Source organism: Marmota marmota, unplaced genomic scaffold (genome assembly GCF_001458135.2).
Source record: "Marmota marmota marmota unplaced genomic scaffold, marMar, whole genome shotgun sequence".
Taxonomy (NCBI): Eukaryota; Metazoa; Chordata; class Mammalia; order Rodentia; family Sciuridae; genus Marmota; species Marmota marmota.
Genome location: NW_026000037.1, coordinates 33,334,759 through 33,339,778, shown reverse-complemented (window position 1 = coordinate 33,339,778; position 5,020 = coordinate 33,334,759). Strand labels below are relative to the sequence as shown.

General features: G+C 36.2%; 1 protein-coding gene across 8 annotated transcripts in view; it reads left to right on the top strand.

Annotated features, from left to right (window-relative positions):
• The window catches only part of Gtdc1 (glycosyltransferase like domain containing 1), a 369,992-nt gene that overhangs the window by 260,257 nt on the left and 104,715 nt on the right, over window positions 1-5,020 (top strand). The window lies entirely within an intron of this gene.

Sequence of the window (5,020 nt, the reverse complement as noted above, 5' to 3'; positions counted from 1 at the left end):
AAAAAAAAAAAAAAAAAAAAAAAAATTACTCTGTAGGGTGAAAGAATGTCACTTTAGTATTCAGTTTGCTAATATAATAAGCAATAACATAAGGAGGGTAATTCTAGATGATTCAGTACTGAACACAGTTTTCTGAATTAATTAAGCTTTCTTCATAATTACCTTTAAGTTTCAAAATGAAATATATGTCAAATATATTACCCCCAAATCAAATTAGAATTCTACACGTAGTCATAGATTACTGGTTGAAATGTAAAGAGATAAGGAAGATACCAGTTGTCAGAACAGGGAATAGAACATGACTGACACCTTAGAAATCTTCATGTAAATCCTATTCCAAATTAGGGAAATTTGTAGGATTCTAAAATCCTTGCATGATAAGTTCATTGTGAGTTTCCCGAAGTTGGACTCACCATTGCTGTAATATCGTGGGTGCTCATAATTGAGCATAAAGGAGGACTAAGCTCACAGATTGCATTAGGTCTGCCCATGCCTTCACTCTGAGTATGTGCCTCTCCTACCTGCTTTCCGGCGGAGCTTTCAGACTGCACCTCTTGTCTCAAGTCACTCATAGCAGTCCTGGTTTCTGAATGCTTTCTCCAAGCATTTATGATATATAATCCTCAGAGTTGACTCTGTGATCAAATCTGCTCAGTCACATCTGCACAGATACTGTATAGTCAATTATATGTACATTTCAGGATGCTTTCAAAAACAATATTAGATTCCTTAAAGGAAAATGAATATGGAAGAGTGCTCCCTTCCTCCCTCTCTCCCCCTTTCCTATAATTTTACTAGAGGATTCTTAATACTGACTATTTTGCAAGACTAGTTAACATAAGTTAACTGGGCAACCCTCTTAAAAAAAAAAAAAAAAAAAAAAAAAAAAACTTTTATTTAGCCTTTCTGCTTTGTTTTCTATATTATGTGATCTTGTCAGGTTTTAAAAAACAATCAAGCTCACTTTCCTAAAAATTGAAGAATTATTGAAGTTCTTTTGGGTGACTTTCTTTATAAAATTGTCCTGTATCATATTGTATGGTCAGCATACATATTTAGAAAGAAATGATTTTTATTAGTTTAATTGTATTCAGAAGTAGGAATATATTTTGACATAATAATAGGTCATGTCTACCCTTCAATTAAAAACAATAATGAAAAAAAAAATCAGTGCTTTACTAATCTTTACCATTTCTTAATTAGCTAATATTTCACCAATCTGAACATGAAACTCATCTATCAATAAAATTAACATGGACTTTTGGTCTGATAATGTTAGCAACCTTTTTCAATATCTAATATCAAACCTATTGAATGTTATGATTTTATAGTGTTAGTAGGTTGCCTGTTTAAGGCCATGTGGAAAGCCTGGTAATGGAGATTGGTTATGATTCTCCATTTGTAGCTCCCCAGACTATTCCTTCATGTCTGTTCTCAGGAGATTTTCTCCTTTAGCCATCCATATGAACTTATTAAATTTAATAACTTATATCAGCATCAGATTTCATGATTTTAAAGTCATAAAATCAACAGTGACCATGTATTGTAACCACTTAGGAAATGTGTGTCAGATTTGACTCTCCAATTCTTGCTGGAGCTAACATTATAAAAATCCTCATTACCTTAGTTTTGGAGTAGTATAATGGTCTCTGGTTTTGGTCTGCTTCTAGCCTTCACTCTACTATTTCTCTACAACTCTTCCTATTCACCATAACCAAATTGACCTTCTGAAAATCATCCAATATAACCCCACCAGGTTAAAGTCATTTGCTAGCTAATCTGGATTCCTCCGCCAGCCATCTGAAGCAGTAGTCTCTCCCTGCCTGCCTCACCTCTCACTTTCCCCTCTGTTATGGTTTGGATGTAAGTTGTCCCCCAAAAGCTCACATGTGAGACAATGCAAGAAGGTTAGGAGGAGAAATTGTTGGGTTATAGCCTCAATGTAATTGTAAATTAATCCCTGGTGGGATTAATTGGTAACTGGAGGCAAGTAGGGTGTGGCTGGAGGAAGTAGTTCATTGGGGGCATGGCTATGGGGTTTATATTTTGTATCTGGAGAGTGGAGTCTCTGTCTCCCCATCATCATGTGAGCTACTTCTCTCTGCAGCACTCTTCCTGCATGATCAGCCTCACCTTGAGCCCCTGGAATGGAGTCTGCTGTCTATAGATTGAGACCTCTGAAACCATGAGCCCCCAAATAAACTTTTCCTCCTCTACAGTTGTTCTGGTCAGGTCCTTTTAGTTACAGCAGTGAAAAAGCTGACTAAAACACCCTCTGAACTCCAGTGAATACAGTCATGGCTCTTCAAGTATATTGTATACATTTCTTTCTACCTCTGTACCTTGAGCCTTTCATTATGCCTTCTAGGTAGATGCTGTGGTGCTCTTGTGGAAAGAGCGTGAAATTTAGATAGACTCTATGGATTCAAATCTTGGGTTCACCACTTAACAGATGCCTGATCTTAAACAAGTTCTTAAATCTCCCTGAGCCTTGATTTCCTTATCAGTCAAATAAAAGCACAGACATTTGCTGAGAAGATTTCACACCAAACACACATACACATACACTCTTCTGTTAGTAGACAGTCCGAGTTTTGTTTTTCTTAAAATGATCTCAGTTCTTACCTCAGATCAGACTATAAATACAAATTCACATACATCCTTCTACCTGAGACTCCCATTTTTTTCTAGTCCTTACCTTGAACTTCTTCAGAACTTCTCTAGAATTTCTAGATTATGCCATTCTTTAGCCTTAAGTGTGGGTTATTTTTTGTTGTTATTGTTTCTTTCACATATTTAGACACTACCACCTCTTGTCTTCCATATAATGGAGTCATGAAACATAAAGGCTATCTTATAGGCATGTAACTTTTTGTATCTCCAGAGATTAATGACAGTGCCCTACAAGTGTTAGAAAGTTAATATAACATTTGGACTTGCTAATATAATGATGGTAATGATATCATTGGGAAATCTCTAGTCACCCATCACATATATCCACGAAACTATTTTATCTAAGAAATTTGGGCTTTCATGAGACTATGGCTGTACACCAAGACATCTGTACCAGTTGATTTCCATTGTCCATTTTACCTATCTGGTGCCCAGGCTTTCTGTTTATTCAGTATTTTAATATCTGTTCTGCATATGGTACATTTTCTAATGCAAAATCATTATGAATTGTCTTATATAGTTAGATTTAGATCCCTTTGGAAAGAATTCATAACTGAAACTTTCTTTTATTATCTGGCTTGGAAAAAGAAATGCATGATTTCTGATGAATTGTGTGCTATTTTCTGAGAATTTCTCCACTGACACATCTTTTGAACAGAAAGGATTTGTTCCCCAAGTTCTTACTCATGAGTTTTCAATAGACTTCAGATATGGGGAAGCATTGCCTTCCTCAAATACGATTTGCAACTGCATTTGATTCACTCTCCTCCCTTTCATGAAATTGAGACAGACGACTGAGCCAACTCAAAACAAGTATATGTGAATTGCATTTTATTCCAATAATATTAGATTGTCCTACATATGTATGCTTGCATGCTGTAGGGTAAAATCACATACCTTATATATTTCTTTCTTTTTAAGCACTGTGAAAATTAAAATACAGTGGAGAGTAATACTGGTTCTGCACAACACAAATGTGGTCCGTTTCAAAGTGAGGTAGCTATCTGGAAGAGATTTTCAACTTTGGAATACATTGGTGCTAATGATTAAACCTGCCCACCTTGTCTTTGATGTTCTCTCTGGGCTCATGTGAAGTAATGGGATTAAAAATTAGGTGTACACCTTTCTTTTGATCCAAGTAGCCAAAAAAAAAAAAATGAAAACCTGTCTTCTGCTTTAATTTAACAAATACCACTGCTCTAACAAAACTAATATGACACTGTGGCTTGGTTCACAGATTTGACATGTAGGGTACACTAAAAGGTTTTCATAGACATTGTCCTTTTTTTCTTTTTCCTGTTGCAGCCAAATTCCAGATACTGCTAGATAAATGTGACTTTATATCTTTATATCCTTTACAAAAATTACAGCTGATTCCACTAATTTTAAAAAACTTCTCTCAAATGGCTAATTTTTCTGTTAAGTGATAGCAAGATAGATGGTTCAGGATTGGTGGTCAGTTAGTTAAAAGTGACAGTAAAAAGATGCTGGCATAAAAGTGTTAGCTTGCAAACAGAATTATGCTGCTTTTAAAAGGGACTTGTTCATTTTCTAGGCAAAATTTCTCCATTTTCTATTTGGTTGAAACCCTTCCCCCACCGACCCACACACATATATTCACACAAATACATTTTCATATAGTTTAAAAATTATAATCAATACAATAACTAACCCCACCAACTGGAGTCATTTAGAAAATGATTGCAATATTAGTTATCACTCATTGAAAAGAAAAAAAAAATGTGTTGAGTGGCCCAGGGGATGGGGGGGCACAGGAGGTGCAGAAAAACTGAAGATAGGGTGACATGAAAGGGCTTAGCTTGGTTGGCTCCACCTGAAAACTGATAACACAAAATAGCCTCTGTAAGACTCTGTGAAGCACCTTGAAGCACATCTCTTAGTATGGAAGGCTTTTTCTATAAACTTGAAGGACAAGAAAACAGATCTTTACTCCTCACACTTCAGATAGAGCCCTAATATCCAGAGTATACAAAGAACTCCAAAAATTAGACAATAAGATAACAAACAACCCAATCAACAAATGGGCCAAGGACCTGAACAGACACTTCTCAGAGGAGGACATACAATCAATCAACAAGTACATGAAAAAATGCTCACCATCTCTAGCAGTCAGAGAAATGCAAATCAAAACCACCCTAAGATACCATCTCACTCCAGTAAGATTGGCAGCCATTATGAAGTCAAACAACAACAAGTGCTGGTGAGGATGTGGGGAAAAGGGTACTCTTGTACATTGCTGGTGGGACTGCAAATTGGTACAGCCAATTTGGAAAGCAGTATGGAGATTTCTTGGAAAGCTGGGAATGGAACCACCATTTGACCCAGC